The sequence below is a fragment of the Adiantum capillus-veneris genome, chromosome 1 (genome assembly GCF_014529385.1).
Source record: "Adiantum capillus-veneris isolate H3 chromosome 1, ASM1452938v2, whole genome shotgun sequence".
Taxonomy (NCBI): domain Eukaryota; kingdom Viridiplantae; phylum Streptophyta; class Polypodiopsida; order Polypodiales; family Pteridaceae; genus Adiantum; species Adiantum capillus-veneris.
In genome coordinates, this window is record NC_140931.1 from 186,783,651 (window position 1) to 186,804,579 (window position 20,929).

The 20,929-nt window shown below is 39.1% G+C and overlaps 1 pseudogene; it reads right to left on the reverse strand.

The window, feature by feature from the left end:
- Positions 1-684: 684 nt before the first annotated feature.
- Positions 685-2,101, reverse strand: LOC147466170 (uncharacterized; annotated as a pseudogene).
- Between the last annotated feature and the right edge of the window lie 18,828 nt (positions 2,102-20,929).

Genomic DNA, 20,929 nt, shown 5'->3' on the forward strand with positions numbered 1-20,929 from the left:
AGGATATGTCTTGTTGCCGTGGCTCATGATACCCTTCCAACGCCCAGAGCTGGTTAGTCAACGTCATCAAAACTATAATTTCATGCATTCTTCAGCACGTAAAGTAGTTGAGCGAGCCTTCTTGCGACTAAAGTGTACATGGTAGATCTTGAAGGGGACCATCATATTGCCAGATATACAAAAGCTGCCAAACATCATTTTGGCTTGTTGTATCCTTCACAATATGCTAGTCTCTCTCACTGATGATCCTGTAGACCTTTAGGAGCATGAGATAGATTTGAATGACCCTTTGGTCGACAACCCACATGCGAATGATGGAATCGTAGAAGGTGAGAATAGTCCTGAGGCTATTAGTATCAGCGATGACCTACTTGAGTACTTGGACATGCAAGGGATGAATAACTAAGTTTCTATTGTAAATTGTGGAATAATAACCAAGACATGTCTCTCCCGTTGCTACTTTGAGTTGTGTGGGTTCCATTTGCCACTTTAGGTTTATTAGTCGTTTGTTCATGCAGGATTCTTTCAATTTCCATTAATATTGAATTTTATTCATGTACCAATGTCTTATGGGTGATTGAAGCTACCATATCCAACAAAAACACACACAAGAATGTTTTTTTTTGTAGTACTTTGTTCACTTGTTCTACAAAAATTTATTGGGGAGACAAAAGTGCTTACCTTCTATAGTTTTTCTGCCATCTTCCCAAGGGCAGGTGCCATTCCTTGTATAGAATTTGCAAACAGTAGACTAATTTCCATTTTTTGTCATTCAATTCCTATGAGCTCCTCATGTTGTGAATGTTGTGCATCAATCGTGACCTCATGTCTCTGTTTCTTCCCTTCCTCTTCTAGCTCCCACCCTCGCATGAGGTCCTTGGTTGCCTCTGCGAGACCAATGTCAAAGGTGTGTGTCCTCTTCCTAGTCTTCTTCTCAACACCACCATTCATTGATGTTTTGTCGAAGGATGCGGTTTTTGTCGAAGGATGCGGCGTTTGTAGTTGGATCAACCACATGAGGGCTGCTACTAGAGCTACGACATGGAATTCCTGTTTCAAAAAGGGTAGCACATCATCATTTAGTGAAGGCTAACTTGGTGTTCAAAGTATTTTTAATGCACAACATAGTAAGCATATTGTTGCTAGTATCCACAACAGTTGCAGAAGGGTTCACCACTTTGTCCATACCAAAAAGTCAATCCATGAGTTCATATAGCTCTACAGGGAAATTGCAGTGGGAAAACCTTCCTTCCACGACTCGCTCAACAGGTGTCATGGTCCAGTACAAATCTTTTCCAGAAGACGTGTTCCTCTCCCAGTCATTGATTTTTTGATATAAATCATTTAGATGCTTGTGCTTTTCGTATGCTTGGTTCCAGTCAACCACTAGACCTTGCAATGTGCACAACGTGACAATATCAACCCATTGCTCCTTATTGGTTTTAATTTTTTGATACAAGTGAGCTGAGCAGCATTTGTCATCATAAGATTTTTTACACTCCAATAGGACTACTTGGGCACACAGATCCCAATGAAATCTGCCATTGGGAGATTTTTTAGTCTTGGGAGCTGCTTTTTTGTGCGCGTTACAACCACTTTTGCAACCTTTCTTGGATGGAGCATTGGGTGTAGAGTCCATTGTGGCAGTAGGCACATGCGCTTGCGCAGGCATGTAAACTTCAGTGGCCAATTGCATTGATGGCACAAAGTCATCAGCAAGCGATTCCTCAATGCTCTGGGACTAACTGGCTGTGCCCTCCAAATGATGAACATCCACCAATGCATGTGATAGGGCAATTGGGTTGCGTGAAATATTCTCCCTAAAATGGGATGGAAACAAAGTGGTGTTGAGTGGCACAGATTGCGTTTTGTTTAGTGTCACAACGACTTGTCGTGGCGGATGTGGTGATGGGCCCGAATGACTAGCAGGAGAAAAGTCTCCCAACATGTCTTCTTCTTGTGTTTGGGACATGAGATTTAGGTCTATAGGCAATGTATGATGCGAGACCGGGGTAGAGTATGTTGGTTGCGATGTAGAAGGTCTACGTGGTGGCGGTGTCCCAAAGCCAGCACGAAAAGAAAAAGGGTGTTGAAACGACATGTTGAACTTGCAGGATCAACAAACATGGAATCATGGTTTCATCCTACGGATTCACTGGGACTAGAGGACTTAGATTTGTGGTCATCTGACACTAGAGAATCAATGAATCATGTAGCTGAAGATGAAGGTGACGGTCGGTATATCTACTGTTTGGCAAAGTATAAAGTACAAATAAGCCTCCTTAATCTGGCAGCCAATCAGTCATCGATACTATTTGGCAAGCATTGAAGGAGTAAATGTAGTGTTTCGAACGCTTAAACATGGAATCCGCTTCCTTAATGTGTTAGCCAAGCAATCATCTGAAAATTTTGAAAATGGCTTTTTGAAACTAGCACACTTGCAAACAACAGTCATTGAAATGGAGTGGCTCTCTGGTTTGGCAACGAAGCAGTCATCCAGAAATTTTAATAATGGCATTTTGATAACAACACGCATGCAAACAACAAGGAGTTAAGCATACCAAATGTAAAGTCCGTAGTTGTGAACAGTTGTGGGAATCCTAATTTTCAGCAGCATTTTACCTGAACGAGAAGAGGCCTGGTGGTAGTGTAGCTTCCAAGCCTACTCTACTGAAGATGGACACCCCATAACCAATATGTCACCTGCAAAATAGAAGATACGAGCATCATAAGAGCTGGGTCTCTCTCTCTCTCTCTCTCTCTCTCTCTCTCTCTCTCTCTCTCTCTCTCTCTCTCTCTCTCTCTCTCTCTCTCTCTCTCTCTCTCTCTCTCTCTCTCTCTCTCTCTCTCTCTCTCTCTCCAGTGCTTTGCTCTATGAAAGTGATGCTGATTGGGGAAGGCCCATGCCGGTGCTTTTCCCGAACTTGCAGAAAAGACCATATCTCTCTTTCTCTCTCTCTCTCTCTCTCTCTCTCTCTCTCTCTCTGTCTCTCTCTCTCTCTCTCACACACACACACTCTCTCTCTTTCTCTCTCTCTCTCTCACGCACACACACACACACACACATGCACACACACACACACACACTAAGGTACTAGAGAATGATTACTACAAGTCAATTTGACTGTTCTACCTGCCTTATAATGGGACAAAGTCCTTGTACACTAAATATACGTGCCTTTTAAAAGGGCGTGGAAATCTTCTGCTATCATCATATGGGGAAGGCGGGCCCTTCCACTCTCGGACTATGAACCCCACTCTCCCCAGGCAATGGTATCTGGTGGTGCTTGAGGGGATCACACAGTAGTGGGCGGCTTGGCCCTTTCATCTCAACTACTCTAGATGCGTGAAAACCAACGTATATAAACTAAGGTGAGGGCATACCTTGGCCCTCACTTAGCCTGGGATTAGTTTTTCTGTTCTGCTTTGTGTCGTTACTGCCTGAACTTTCTAAAGCTATGGAGCTTGCCACTCAAACATCTCAGGTACTGTGGTTTACCAAGCTCTCATTTGTTTCTATTGAAAGTCTAAATAGTGTATAACACTGTACATGGTAAGATTTGCTACGCCTGGGCATTATATTTGGCCTAGCTTGGGACCGCTTGTGCATAAATAGCGACTTAACATCTTTGGGTTTGGCTTGATAGCATGGCCATTCTTAACATCTGCTACATCTGGACACGTATACTGATTGACGGGGAACTGGTTTTTTTTACGACTGTGTAAAGTGAGGCAACATTTGAGGATTGGTTGGGTTTTTTAGCTCCGTTCTAGCCACTGCAAGACCCTGCATAAACCGGCATAAAGACTGGCTATGTCATTGATTTAACTGGTTTCCTCATTAGGAAGTAGAGTCATTCGTTTGGTACCTTTTGGTTGGTACATAGTATGGGAAGAATGAACTGATACCTTGCAAAAACTTGATCGGATATTACCTTTCTTTGTTTGGAGGGATGCTAATGGATGGTATAATGAAATCATGGGTCTATTACTTCTAAAGGTAAGTATATAAACAGGTACTTTGGGTTCTTGGCATAATAACCGAGATATGGTTCTTAATCTATTTTCTGATAAACAACATAACATGAGGCATGACTGGCATGATTGGAAACTACTTGTTTAAAACATTCTTTGTTAGAATGTTGCCACACCTGGGCATGCGTACAGTATTGCCCTCGAGAGTTCATATGAGGCAAAAGTTTGGGGTATTATTTATCTCATCTAGTACCTTTTTGTTGTTGAAACAGTAAGGCATCTTACTCAAACAGGGCCTCACACTACCGTTCTTTATGATGCTAATGACTTGTAGAAATCTTGGGATTTTGAAGGTAAGTATATGGATGACACTTTCGGCTTTGGCATAGGCACTGAGCTATGGCTCGTGATATAAGGTCCCTCTTTGTAAAGATGAATTCTCTCTACTCTGTTGTGACTGGTTATACTGTCATTTTACTGGTTGTAAAAAGGGAGGTATTCACAACCCTCATCTAGGTACCATTGGTTAATGAACAATAAGATAATTAGGCATCTTACACTGATAAAGTCCGACATGACCTCTCTTTGTTTAAAGGGAGGCCTATGAAACCTTGGGATTGCTACTTCTGAAGGTAAGTATATGGTTGCTACTGTAGGCTTAAGCCTTAGCTACCGAGCTATGGCTAACAAATAAACTTCACTATTTTAAATTTTCTAAAGAATAAAATCATGATATTTGGATTCTTGGTGGACTTCACCACTCAGATTAGAAGGTAGATTGAACCACTCATTTTGGAAGTAATGAATAAAGACTACTAAACATTTAAGTTCTAATAAATGACCTAGCTTGGCTAGAGTAAATTAAAATTTTGTAAGATGGACATGAATAACAACTGTTATGGTTTATTGATACTTGTAGAACACATCCAAGGATAACTGAATTGTTGTCTTGTTTGGATGGATGCAGGTTAGGACTCTATCCTATCTTGGAGGGTTTTCTTTTCTTTGGCAAGCTACCCTACTTTAATGAAGCACTCACTGAGGACCAGGGAAGTTCTTTTACTACTTGTTTAACTGGAAGAGGATCTCTTTCCTACAATCATTGTACCTAAATAATTCTAATACTGAGTTATTTTTGTACTTATCTATTCATTGTTCCCTGGCCAGCTGTCTTTTGAATGTAAAAATTCAATTATGTCTTATTAGTTGAGATTTAAACACCTAAACACACACACACACACACACACACACACACACACACACACACACACACACACACACACACACACACACACACACACACACACACACACACACACACACACACACACACACACACACACACACACACACACACACATGAATCATAACAGAGTACATCCAGTTGAGGAGGGGAATAGAACTTGCCTTGATTGGTGTTTTTGTATCTTTCTTGCACTGAGGATTGCGCTGCATTTTTGAGAAGCATACCTCCTTTTTTATTGCCATGGTGTTGGGAGTTGGGCGCTCATTCAACTGTAGAAGTCATGGCGAGTTTGATGGCACGGAGGCATGCCAAAGATGGCACAAACAATGCTGGATGAGGAGACAAGCATACAAATACTGGCATCTACCTGTGAACAGAGGACTTCCACTGGCTGTGCAGGTTACTTGCACAAAATTCTCGCTTACTCCCTTGGTTTTCACTCAATTTTAGTGGGAATATGATAATGCCAGCAAGCACTTTACTCCCAGAGTGTGACCATGGATCAGTAGAGTTCCAGTTACCCCATTCCCCGCACTCCCCCCTGGGGGGGACTCGGCTCTAAAATGGTTTCAAAGGGACAACCATGTGGAAATCAAGATGTTCTTCTTGATTTCATTGAACCTCCTATTGGACTGTGTTTAGGTCAAATGGAAATGAGATCTGTGAGGGATGCCACTATGGAAAAAATTAGTGTTCTTACAAAGATATCAACACTTTTGTTTTCAAGGACAAAAATGATTCTCCAAGGGGGGAGTAATGTCAAGCCTTGAGTAAGATGAGCCACGCCAAGGGCTAGGACACACATGCGGTATCGGGGGCCTATATTTAGGTGGCCAAGGGCCTATATATAGCATGGTTGGGTAGAGAGCTGCATGTGTTAGTACCTATTCTCTTATAAGGAGGCCAAAAAGGCATGGTATTATGAAGAGAAATTTTCAAAGAGAAGGTCATCCAATTCAGATAACAACTCTAGGAGTGAACGTGATTAGATATATGCCAAAGTTTGTGAGAGAGTAGGATGCAATGATAGTTGACCTATCTTAAAATTAAAGATGACAAAATACCAATCATTGAGATCAACTAAAAGAACCACTATCATGGGTAATTCTGGATGATGGTGCAGAGGTCAATATTCTGGGGGAGCATGCCAGACAAAGGCTAGGGATTGAGGAGATGAAACCTATTCCTTTTGAAATTAGAATGGCAGACCAAAGGATTGTCCAAGCCAATGGTCTAATTGAGAAACTTCAAATCAAAGTAGGATTAGAGAAGTTTAAAATCGATGTCTAATTTTGGATGTCTAAGATGCATATAGATGCTCTTAGGAAGGCTATGAATGAGGAGTGTAAGAGCCATATATGATCATGTAGGACAAAGACTAACAATACAAGGGCCCAATATAAGAATCCACATTAAAACTAACAACACACCAGAAGCTGGAGAAGAGCAATGCGGCTAGAGAGTTATGCAAGAAGTATGGGACCAAGAAGTAGAAAGGATGTTTACATTGATAGACCTGAATGTAGGTTTTTTGGATTGACAAAGGGAAAGACAACAAAGACAATAGTATTTGGATAACTCCATTGAATCAAACCCAGGGAAGGACCAATCAATCTGGATGGTAGGCCTTCAAGAGGAAATCAAAGCTAGACAAATGGGGAACGAGATTAAATGAAGAGGACATGGGAAACATGCCGTAGAATGCACATGCACCTAAACACAATAGGGTATCGACTAAGTGAGAGGGGTATTCAACTAATACAGATAATCCTTACAATGAGTACATAGTAGGCATACACATTGAAAAAGAAGCTATATCACCACTTAGAAGGAAAGGGGGGATTTGTAACCATTGTGAAAAAAAAATTCCTGAGAAAATCTAGGGGAAAATTGATACAAGAGCAACAATGGCAAAAGAAAATAATTTTTCCATGCATGATATTTTCACTACCACAAATATGTGAATGGATCAACAAAAAATTGGATGTTTTAACCTTTATGCAAATTGAATACTCAAGACACAGACAATCTTTTCATTCTAGAGACATAACGCAGTTCCAAGTGACATAACTTCTCTCAAAAACAACTCACCAGAAATTTGGCACCTAGATTTTGCAAAAATATTTAACACAACCTTGCAAGCCTATGATGCTAGCTAGGAACCTCCCAAGGCTTGAAACAACTTGACTCTTGTAAGTGCACCTTGATGCATAAACTCATGGGCAACAGAGTCCAAACCCAAGACTGTAAAAAACAAAAAGTAGATGTGCTTGCAAGGCACGTATGTAACATGTTTTCTATCATGGCTCACATGAGCACCAAGGGAAGTCTGCAAGCGTGACAACATACGTAATCCCTTTCTCTATTGGCCTAATTGTACTAACATGAAACACATGTGACGCATTGGGAACCATGATTACCTCCCTTACCAATTTGGTTTCCATAGTTCTTCCTTGTGCAATCCTATCTTGAAAATCTCTTGTAAGTTTTGATCTCCATCTCACAAGCTTACCATACTTACTTTTTGGACAAATTGAACTCAGTGCCCTACCACATGTTCTAACATTGTGGCTACACTCACCACTTGCATGTGACTCTTTAATAACAAACCCATTTCTCAACAACATTTCAATCTCAGATGGTTGTAGATCAGTGCCCTCTTCCATAACCCAATGTCCTAGGTGAAGGTCCTTGAGGATCGATGATAATGTCATCCATTTTCTAGGTATGAGTGTTACTACTATTGCAAAACCATACAAACCCCTCCACAATGCCTCTAGGATTGGATCCTCTTGTAAGGTATTTCCTCCTTCCCTAGAAACTTGGTGCAAGAACCCTGTGTTTCATAGAAGGTTTCATCTCACTGATAAACCTCCACATCTTGTAATATGATTTGCAAGAATACCAACACATGTCATTTTTCTCCTAGGCTCAGTACTCCTTATCGCCCACATAGTTTGAGACATTGTTTTCTCCAACCACATGAGGGGAGTATTAGAATCCTTTTTCTAGCTACTCCCTAACACCCTAGTCATCAAATGTTGTGACTGTTACGTACACTAGTGTATGAATGTCATCCTCTAATATTTCATCCAGTTCACATATATAGGTCTAGATCTTTGAACACTCTTCTTCCTCAATGATTCTTTGTTCATTTCAAGACTTGGCATGCACATCTTTGTGAGTGAAGAATGAGCCACATATATGAGCTTCTTATTAAACCCAACAACAACCTGCTAACTCATAAACCTTGAAGCCAAATCTACCAATACTAGTGTAGTGCATGTGCTAATCCCTTTTAGGTATGCATTGTACTTAACACTGTGCAACACAATGAGGTCCATATCCCTACATGTTGCTTCATACAAACCAATGCTAGACTTGTATTCAATAGATTCACACATGCTTGCATGATTTTCTTTGAAAATGTTGGTTCTTGGCACAACAAAGCACCTATCTCATCTTGACAAATAAATGTATTACCCCAATGAGGCACTCTTACATCCCAACAAGACAACCATGTCTCTAATGATGGAATCTATTTCTCAATGGCATGTCCAACCTTCCAAAACTGCCTAAGATCCTCTTTACAAACATTCGCAACATTCTTTGTGGAGGCATGCATCCACTTTCACCATTCAAGTTTGTGCTCGTATTGAAAAGAGTGAAAAATATACTTTTGACGGGTGCTTAGACATACTTTGATCCTAATGGAACCTGCACGATCTTTCTTTTTCATGCATTTTCTTCTTTGCACCTCCAAAGTAAACTATACAAATAACAACCCTAAATTGAGCAATCCTACAAAACTCAATCTGTGCATGTTTATTTTCAATTGTAAATTCACTATTGTTAAAGTTAGGAGTTCGCAAATGGAAGGGGCGTATACATGTCTAACATAATAGGCCATCTATCCACTCAATGCACATGGTCAAAAAGTTATCTCCAAGTAGCATACAATTCACCAAGTCCACCCTACTACTAGGACCCATTGTAGACATTTTGAAAACATGAGGTTTTTGATCGACCCCTAACTACCATGGAATTAGAACACTATGTAGATATGGTATCTACCATTACTCTTTAACTTCAATATGGACTAGATTCTTATTGACATAATACCCTTTTCTTATGTAGTCACCGTGTCAAGGAATCCGACAAATTCATCTTCACCAAAGGGAGTGTTCTTGCAAGAGCTTAGGCCCATGATATTATCCATAAAATTATCTTCTCTTGTTGGTCTCCAATTGTTTGGCTATAGTCAAATTTTCAAAAGCTACTTGTGCAAGCAAAGCCTGGGATATAACTTTGTCAACAGCTCAACTTTTCCCCTCAACCACTAGATGCTTGTGATAAGCGAGATAAATTGCACATCTATCAGCAATTTCTCTTTCAATTCGAATACAATTAAAAATTGCTACTGGACAAGCATTAAGGCATTTTATCATTTGATGACAATTGACACACACAAGCTTGCCAAATTCTTGTCCAATCGAACCTTTTGGTGGTGCTCGTGATAATCATCCCTTCCACTGACTCTCATTTGAAAGTTTTGTTCTCAAAAAATAATTGCAATCAAGATTCACACACCACAAATGGCCAGAGCATCTACTAAAGTGAACCACACCTTTGAACAAATCATTGCTACAAGTCACACATTCTATCCTGAAGTGTCCTTAAAACGTTGTTATACACCATTCATACTTGAGCTTTCACCTTGTGGTGGAAACTCAAAAGCAACATACCCATCATATGACATTGGGAGCTCAGAGACTTGCATGACCTTTTGAACTGGACATAGAGCCACCATAAGATTTGTTTGCAGTGAGGGGTTTCTAATGATGTCAATGAAACTTGCCCATGAACGCTTATAGTAATTAGTCTCCATAGACTATAGGTGAAACTTTTGAGCCAATAAAGACTGTGGTTAAGGGTGTGAATTTGGTCACCAACATTGTTTTCACCACATTCCAACTTCACATTTTCTCCAAACAATGTTACAAGATGCCAAAAGAAATATGTAGCTTGAATATCACAATGTAGTTTAAGTGTGTCAACCTTGATCTCTTGTAACCAACTATAAAAATAAGAACTAGTTTTTGACCTCGTTGAGGTCCATAGATGATAAGAAGTTGACTCGTTGTTTGCAAAAGATAAAACAATTTGTGTCTTGGAGGATGGTAAGGTAACATATATGGAACATGCCGAATGGCAGACACACCCAAAGCCCATTTGAAAACTTCACATTTACTCACTTAGTCCTACACCATGGTAGACACACCCAAAGCCCATGTATCACAATGCAGTTGTCTCTAACTATCTCCACTTGAGTATTTTGTCTACCCTAGTTTGAAATCGCTATATTTTGTTAGGAAATAGAGATGTAGCTAAGTAGAGACTAGAGTGGTTTACTTAATGAAGAGAGTTAAGTTTCACACACAAGAGAGATAATAGAGAAGAGACAGAGAAAGAGTACACACAATATACGTGGTTCAACCAATGTGGGCTACATCCACGAGAAATCAACCACTTAATGGCTTTGCACTTCAAAATTAAAGTAGGTTACAAAGGGATTAGCAACCCTTTATGGAACTCTCACCTTGCTTCACTCTCACTACCACTCTTGGGGGTGCACCTATAAGAAACTATTTATATAACGTGCATTTGAAGGGTATTAAAAAATCCCTTTACTTACATGCTAAAGGTAATAAAATGAACCCTTTTTCTTCAAAAAATTACGAGTTTTTCTATAAAATAAATAAAAAAACCCCTTCTATAATATAATCCAGTTAGCATTTTAAAATTTTGACAATTAAAAACCCCATTACCTATTTGCATCCTAAAATAGAAACCAAAAAAATGGAAATGTGCAAAACCTGGGGTTTTTGTTTTTCCAACATCTCTTGCGTGATTCTTACCAAATTTTGATAAATTTCAACCTTAGCTGCTTCCATGTCTGGAGAAGGATAGTTTTTCTATTTGTTTTCCATGTTTTGGCCTGCTTTATGTCCCGCTTGGTAAGCTTCCAAGACTGCATGAATAGGCTCAAAATTTTTGTCAAACCAAAATTGATCCTCCAGAATTCACGGTAGTTTCTTTGATTTCGCTTCTAGTTTCTTTCACCTTTTCCTGGAATAGCTTCTTTGCTTTCTCCTCAATTTGAGCCCTTTGTTTTTGGTTTCTCATCTCATACCTTTTTGTATTTGCTTCTCTTGGTCTTTTGAGAGGAAATTATTGTATTTTTTGAATCATCAGAGGAGTTATCTTTCTTTTTCTTAGCTTGGGTGCTAGTGATTACCTTGATTGGAACAATCGGTTCACTCTCAGAAGAGCTACTAGGTATCACTTGGACTACGTTCACTACTGTTTTACCCTTGTTTAAAGGATGTTTTGGAAAATCTTCCGGGAAGTTTCCTCCTTTTTGCAACATTGTATGCAATAAGCTTCAAAAACTGGCTTGAGGTTCTTGTCAGGCTCTGGGCATTCATTTTTCCAATGATCATCTGCACCACAATTATGACAGTTTCCAGTTCATGGCTTAATCATGGATCTTACCTTTGTAGGTCTAACACCTTGATTAGCTACATAATACATTGGTGCAAGCTCTGGTGTAGTATAAGTCACATGCTCTTATATTGGTGGTGGATGTGAATTATACCACTCCCCTTCTACCATTACTGTAGATGGACTAGGCTCAGCATAGGGTGTAATAGGCACTAGTGCTTATTCATCTATGACTCCCTCTAGATGCATGTATTTACAGGCACTGCATTATGTCATGGATATGGAGGTTTTTGACCCAACACGGGTTGATGTCTTTCCATAACCATCGGTGGTCTTTGAGCTGAGGCCATATTAGGCTCATATCCGTACATGGGATGTCCTTGTGGCCTCATAGACACATATTGAACATTTCCATCATACTTTGGTCGGTAATATAGGACTCATTGGTCTCATGGTTTGTCCCTTTACCCTTGATTGCACACCATTTCTGTGGCCTAATTGGTTGTCCCTGTTGAGGTATCCCTTGTCCTGGTCCCCTCATAGGTGCTTTTTGCATGTTCTTCATCATGTCATTCATCCTTTGAGCATATCTTTTATGTCTGAAAGCGGTGCTGCAGTAGCTATTCCCACTTGTGTTGGTTTGGTGGATACTGTTCTCTTGCTTTGGTTATCCTTAGGGACACTTCTTCATTGAAAATATCACAATTGTCTCCTAAGTCAATAGCATGTGACACATACTCTTCTAGGGTTGTGTGCTTTTTGCTATACAACATAGCATGAAGTTCTTTGTTTAGCAATCCCTCTAGAAACAATGATACTAGTCTTTCTTCTAGAGGTATCTCTAGCTCTGGGCATCTTACAATGTATTGTTTCATTCGAGTTGCACAATCCCTAATAGACTCACCTTGTTTTTGTTTAAAAGTTGTAGATTTGAGCTACCGTATTGTGTTTGATCCCCATTTTGGAACAAGCAGATACAAATCCTTGAGCTAATGTATTCAAGTCCATGATTGACCTTGGTGGAATGTTTTTGAACCATGTTAGTGCTTTTCCTTCTAATATCATTTCAAATACCTCGAATTGAGTATGGAAATCAAATATACATTCTGCTCTTAGCACTTGCTTAAAGCTTGCTAAGTGGTCATATGGACCCTCAGATCCACTGTATTTCCTGACCTATTTCTGAAAATTAGCTGGTTTGACACGTCTATTTAGTTCAACTCCCGATCTCCTAGCAGTTGGTCCTGTTTCGAGTCCTTCAAACCAGTATATTGAAAATAGTGACTCATGTAGGCCTAGACTGGCTTTAGTGTCACTTGATTTTCTTTGTGATGTGGTGGTTTTTGGTTTCTTAACATTACTCTCAAAAGCTCTTTCACGGGGGTCATCTCTTGGAATAGTTTATGGTCCTTGGCCCAATATCAAATCCCTTATGGAGTACCCTTGGTATTTGGTTTGCTCAACCTCCTCAGGAGTCATCATAACAAAGTTGTTGTTATAACAATCCCTAAACAGGTAGGATGGTAGATCTGCTGAACCCTTATCTTTGATCTTGAAGATATAGATGATTTTCATGGGTGTTAGTTATCCTAATTTGGCATGCGAAGTCCATAGAAGATCTTTGACGTTTCTATCCTCCCAACAATAGACTCCGATCCTAGGATTATCCGTACTAAGCTGTTTTAAAGGCTTCAAATCAACTTGATCGTATCCCTCGAATTCTAAAGCTAGTGGTCCTTCTTTGCTACCATATCTGGAATTATGGTGTTTACTTATAACCCCCATTTATCTATCACATCAAGGTTTTTAACTTGTAAATACTGAGTTTCGTTTCTATCCATGTATATTTTTCCTTGTTTGTTTGCGCTGATTTCCTCTTTGAACTCAATGCGATTGTCATCAATGTGAATAGCATACTCTTCATTACGATCTAGGTAAACCTGAGCTCCATGGCGGTTGGTCTTATAAAAAGAGAGTATATGCGTATAACACACTGTCGTTCCGGTTTCTGAGTGAGTCGAATAGGAAGACATTTCAAATGTTGATTCTGAAAAAGTGTTTGAAACTTCTTCAAGAATAGTGTCCAAGTGCTCGGCTTGATTAACACTCTCTTTGGTGGATACTCTACTGGAGGTGTCTCCAAATATGCCTTGGTTTCCTAGTATACGACCAGATCTAAGGTTCATAAAGACTTGTGAAGCCCTGGATAGAGTACTTACCGTCGGATTGACTTGTTGTCAATTTCTTCCACTTAACTTGATTGCAACTTCTGTCAAGCTGTGAATTCCTTGTATGTAACCTTATTCTTGTATCAATTTTGATCAAGTTAGCTATTCTTTCACATAGACTGTATAGTTTTTTGCTACCTATTGTGATCGGTCTATGTGTATCACTTCAAATCGAGCTACCTGAGTCAGCAGTTGAGGCTTTCAGATTCTACTTTTGCAAAAAGTCAAAGGACTAATCTGCAACTTGGAAATTGAGTGAACATGTACCAATTTGGATCCAATTGAACCCAAAATTGCCTGATGGCCTTGTATTATGTTGGTCTGACACTGTACAAGCTCAAAATTAAAAAATGGTATCTCTGTGTAGTAGTAGCAAATAATCATGATTATTTACTTTTCTCAGTTTTTTGCACTTTTTGGCTTGATTTGCCTAGTATACAACTTGCTAAGGTCCTTGGACGAGTTTTACTAAGTTTGGACAAAATTTGTTTAAGTTTATCAATTGTTTCGTGTCCGCAGACTCGGTTTTCAAGAATTTGGCTAAGTCTCACTTTTGTGATCCAAATTTCACCAAAATTGATTTGTGTGGTCTACTTGATATGCTTGAACTTGTGGTATACTCAAATGTGTAAGATTATCAAGTTTTGTAGCAGATGTAAATAATCATGATTATTTACTCCAACTAATTTTTTGCAAGTTTTTATCCCAATCTTGACATAGATCTGTTAAGTATCTCAACTTAAGCTCCCTAGCCAAGTTTCATCAAGTTTGGACAATTTTTGTTCAAATGGTCATCAATTTTGTATCTGCAGAGACTAACTTTGCAAAGTTGGCCACAATTTCTAATCCAATGATCCAAATCTCACCAAATTTGATTTGTGGGCTTATTACAACATGGTAAAGCTAGTGGTATGCTAAGTTGGTCAAAAAAGTTGAAAAATGGGGCAAATGTAAATAATCGCGATTATTTACCTTTGGCAAATTTTTGCATCTTTTTTGTCAATTGAGCATGTAAACATGTCTATCACATCAATATAAGCCTATGAATCAAGTTTCATTGAGTTTGAACAAAATTTTTCCAAATTTACACTCAAGTTCATGAAAGTCACTACAGACTTTAGTTTCTACCCAGTTTTTGGTCAATTTGGTGATCCAAATTCTATGGTCCTGTACAAAAGTTTTTTGTACACATGCATAGAGTCTCTAGTATCAACCTTGATCAATTTTGAGTTGAAAGTAAATAATCGTGATTATTAACTTTAGGCCTAAAATGAACATTTTTTGAACTTTTTCACTGGGCAGTCTTTTCACGAGCTATTTTAAGCCTATGAGTCAAGTCAAAACTTAATTTGGCCTAAAATGTCAAGAAAAAGTAAATAATCAAAGTCTTTGCAAACTCTTGAAATTTTTACCTCAATGTGTTCTTGAGCTTACCCAATGGTTCATACAACTTTTAAGCATACTTTCTAGTCGAATTGAGTGATTGGAAGTCTTTTCGTGCTATTTCTAGCCGTAGTCCTGAAATTCTGCTTCACATAAAAACTCACAATTGATTCTATTGGAGAGAGCAATGTTCTGAATTCCACCTCGGATTCTACTTACTCTACTCCTAGGTTCTACTGCAATGGGGTTGTGGAAAGTATCCACAACCCCTCGTTTTCTTGTTTTTATGGTTTTTTGAGCCTTGATATTGAGACTTGTCTCTCCCGTCAATCATTTTCAAAACCCTAATCTAATTCTACAATCCTACAATCCTAAAGGCACTCAACAAGTACAATTACTTCCAAGCTACCTCTACACAACAAAAGACGTCAATCTTAAGCTATGCGGTTTTAAAAAGAAAGTTTCCACTCTAGGAGATCTTAGAGGAAGGGATAACTTCACAAGATGCTCGTTTTTCCCCGTGGTTTAGGTCTCTTTGATCCCCGGTAGCGGCGGCAAATGTGGGACGAGTGTTTAACCTTACTCCTATCTTATTGCAGATGTAGCGAGAACCACGATAAAACTGTCAATCCATGGGACGAAGCTGACTTGACTAGTGCATAAAGGCTACAAGAGGTTGTGAATCTTTTGGAAAACAACAAACAACTCGCATTTAACTCAAGCTATATTCAAGTGACTGAAATCACCAAAAGACAATCGCTCATCGGCAAACAAATCACATTCGTTACAGCATCAAATGACATCCAAACATAACAAAACTTCTAGGATATGTTTATAAGACCTAAGCACACATGTTTATGGTCTCAAATTCACTTCAGGTCAAGTACAAAAAACAAGATTATTAACAGCAGTGGATTTTTGACCTAGTCATTTTTGACCCAGAATGTATCTAAATGCTTAGCAATGATACCTCAATACCCCCGCCTATGATTAGTTTTTGATTTTGAAGTGTAAATTTATATTTATAAAATGAAATTAGGCGGTGATTGACGACACCAAAAGCTACAAAATATGCTTACGTCAATGCATAGAGCTCTTACCTCCGGTTGTAACGCAAGAGACGCGATTGCAATGTGACAATCGGGGAGGGAGTAGGAAGCGTGAGAAGGAGAGAAGCGAGCACTGTTAGCTCACGCTGTGTATTTCATTATCCAAAACTTGAAAATAACTTACAAAAATTGGCTTTTATACCTTAGCCAAGGTTTTTTTGGTGGTCAAGACTAATAATTTGGGAGCTCTAACTAAAGACAGGTTGATACAATCTGGAAGCTTGTATCCCCGGTCATCAATTACAAAGTTTATCTGGAAAATAGGAGTTACAATATTCCCGATTCATCAAAATAATAAATGTTTATACAACGAGAGCTCCAAAAAATGGTATCCGAGTTAGCTTACTGCTAACATGGACCTTGCACTTGGATGCTAGGATAGACAAGTAGTGAACCTTCTAATACTTTTCCATTCCCATCTTAGATAAGCTATTTACCTTGTATCTTTAAGGCTGGGCACATTGTGGACTTCTAAACTAAATAATCTACTATCTATGAAGCGTAGCTTGAACAAGTGGTGGACCTTGAAACCAAAAACTAAACGTACAACATAGGATGGGTTATCCATGTTTTAATGAGCCTAGTTTGGAAATAACGGTAAAGATTGCTTCTATCCTAGTCTCACTGATCATAGCTTGGCCAAGTATTGGAGCTTGTCTCTCTCCATGTTTCAAAGAACCATAGATGGGCTAGACGATTGAGGTTTGATTTTATCAGTGTTCCAAATTGGAGCTAGCTTGGACATGTGGTGGAACTTCAAAAAAAAGCTATCATAGATAGCATATCTTGGATTATCAAGGTGGTTAAAGAAAACCCATTCAAGGTGTAGTTTTATAGATTAGACAAGTGGGGGACCTTGCCAGATACTAGGATGGACAAGTGGTGAACCCTCTATTGTTTCCACAAGACCATATTAGAACAGCAATATACCTTTCATTTTTAAGGCTAGACATGTTTTGAAATACTAGACTAAACCATCCATTATCTATGAATTTTATCTTGGACAAGAGGTGGACCTTGAAAAAAGGAAACCCAATGTACAACATAGCATAGGTCTCCATGTTTTAGTAGATCCTAGTTTGGGGATATGGTAAAGCTTGTGTCCATCCCAATTTGAATGGATCCTAGCTTGACCAAGTGGTAGAGCTTGCTTCTCTCAATGTCTTAAAGAAGCATAAGTGGAATAGGAGGTGGAGCTTTGTTTCTATCCTTGCCCCAATGAAGCTAGTTTGGAAAATGGTGGACCTTTCAAGTGAAATCCCTCATGGACAATATATCATGGGTTATCCAAGTGGTGAAAAAAAAACTATTCAAGGTATAGGCTTATAGGTTTGAAAAGTGGTGGTGGACTTGCACATAGATACAAGGATGGGCAAATGGTGGACTTTGCAAGATATATCCTTACAAGTTGGACAAGTGGTGCACCTTGCACATAGATGCAAGGATGGATAAGTGGCGGACCTTCTATTCTTTTTCCATGCCCATCTTAGACCAAAGCTAAAACTTGCATCTCTAAGATTGGGCAAGTTGTGGACCATTAGACTAAATCAATTATTGTCTATACGATGTAGCTTGGACAAGAGATGAACCTCAAAAGAAGAAACTCAATGTACAACATAGCGTGGGTTTTTCAAGTTTGAGCGTATGGTAAAACTTTCTTCTCTTCCAATTTCAATGGAGCCTAGCTTGGCCAAGTGGTTGACCTTGCTTCTCTCCATGCTTCAACGAAGGCTATATGGGGTACATGGTGGGCCTTTGCTTCTATCCATGTTCCAATGGAGCTAGCTTGGATAAGTGGTGGACCTTTAAACAAAATCCCTCATGGAAAATATATCATGGGTTATCTAGGTGGTGAAAATTACAAGCCATTCAAGATATAGACTTGAAGGTTGGACCTTGCACCTATATACTAGGATGGACAAGTGGTGGACCTTCTATTATTATCCATGAACATCTTAAACAAGTGGTACACCTTATCTCTAAGACTAGGCATGGGTGGACTATTAGAATAAACCATCTACTATCTATGAACTACTGCTTGGACATGTGGTGGACCTTGAAACAAGAAACCCAATGTACAATAAAGCATGGGGTTTCATGTTTTATTGGAGCCTGGTTTGGGCATATGGTAAAGCTTGCTTCTATCTCAGTTTTAGTGGTGCCTAGCTTGGCCATGTGGTGAAGCTATGCTCAATCAAGTTCCAACATATGCTACACATCTTCTATATAACTCTTGTCTCAAGTGAAGAATTTCTAGACTAGAGGTGGACATTGCTTCAATTTCATGCACAAGTTGGTTCCAATGCTCAATGGGTTGTATCTTGGACAAGTGGTGGACCTTGAATAAAATTTTAGGTAATCACTTTGACCTTGGTGTGGACAAGTGTTTGGCCTTCAATCAAATTTCATGCTAAGCTAGATTATAGGTAGGAAAAATAGAGCATAAACAATGACAAGGGTTGCATTGTACTAGTCTTCTAATGGTGCAATTTGCTAAAACCATGGAATTTCATGTCCAATGTTTCTCTCAATGTGTACTATATGTGCATAAAGTGGAATGAGATCTTAGCAATACTTGACAGTCGGGCTTGAGTAGACATTGCTCTAGGGAATCTAGGAGAAATGGGGAAGACCCGCTCTCAAGAAAATGCGCATGAAATTGCAACTGGCAGAAGGATATGTGGAGAAACCCTTAGCGCAATTTTATTGTAGTTGACTTTGGAAAAGGCAACAACTTTGAGGTTATTGTGGAACGTCCATTCATGCGTCAGCTCAAAATGGTTCAAGATTGGGGCTACGACCATCTCTACCTATGGCCTAAGGGTATCACAACCAGGGTCATCATGAAGGACTATAGTTACGACAATATAAACCAAACCCCAATAGAAGACTTTGGTGTAACCACAGATTCCAGAACACAAGTAATTGCTTGGTTAATGAAGGACATGCATATTTGGATGTGTGGAGCTTCTAAGTGCAGAAGCTTGAGAAAGGAAGAGTGCATCCTAGAATGCCCATTAGAAGACAATCACTATGTAAAAAAGTCATTTCTAGAGAAGTTATTTGAACCCTTTGGATGGGAGAAAATACTGGTGACTCTTGATGTTTGTGTGAATGAGATAAACCCCCACTACATTTTGTGACAAATATTGATACGACATAATGTCCTTCTAGATGGTGAACACTATCTTGGAATCAGAAGAGGAAACAAAACAATAAAAACTAACAAATCAATCGGTTACAAACAAATAGTGGATAAAATTTCCGTTCAAGATTTGAGTGACAATGAAGAGGACAATTCTATGATGCGCAGAGTGATGGCTATGGGAACGAGGCTAAAGACAAGCTCTCCAGTGGCTCTGAGCACAAAAATGCACCAAAACAAGATGAGCTGATCTTTTACGAGTTTCCTATCCAAAAAATAAGCATACAAAAGAGATACCAAATGAGGACAAAAATAAAAATTTGAGAAGCCAATACCAAGATTGATGACCAAAACACAGTATCTCATGCTCGTGGGAGCAGAGAGTGTGTTCGAGAAAAAAAGAAAACCAAGCACACAACTGAAGAATCAAACAAAATGTCTAAAATTGAATGCAAAAGTGCATACCAAAATTTAAAATGGACGCTAAAAGAGGTTTGGATGATTGAGATGGAAAGTGAGGAGGATTTCGACCCGAAAAAATTTGACGCACCCTCTCACTACAAAAAATACACCATTTAGGACCGAGGTATTGTGATTGAGCAACCAATGAGGGAACCAAAAGAACCAAGAACATTGAATGATGGGCATGAGAATGAAAAAATAATTGATCTTGCTAAACCAAGGGAAGAATCAAGCCCCGCTTACATAGCCACGGATCTCACCAAAGAGGAAGAGCAGCTTTTGATAGCCACTCTCAAGCAATATCGAGATGTGTTTGTTTGGTCGTACAAGGATCTTAAGGGAGTGGATCCAAGCATATGTCAATATACGATACCCCTTAAAGAAGTTCTAAGATGCACAAACAACATATCTATACATACAATGAAACGTTTGTGAAAATCAAGGAAGAGATAGAGAAACTTAAAGAGGTAGAGTTAATCTATGAGATTAAACACACAGATTGGGTGTTTCCAATTGTGTTAGTACCCAGAAAGAATGGAAAATTATAAGTGTGCATAAAAATCAAGCAATTAAATGTTTCCATGATGAGAGACAACTATCCTTTACCTATCACAAATCATGTGATCGAGAGAATCGTAGACAAAGAATCTTACAACTTTCTTGATTCCTTTTTGGGCTACAATTAGCTCATTGTAAATCCAAAGGATCAACACAAAATGGCCTTTGACATAGAATGGGACATATTTTCTTATTGGGTGATACCATTTGGCTTAACCAATGCACTTGCCACATTCAAGAGGATAATAAGTCACGCGTTCAAAGAGTATCTAAGACAATTCTTAGAGATTTATATGGATGACTTGTGTGTGCATTCTCT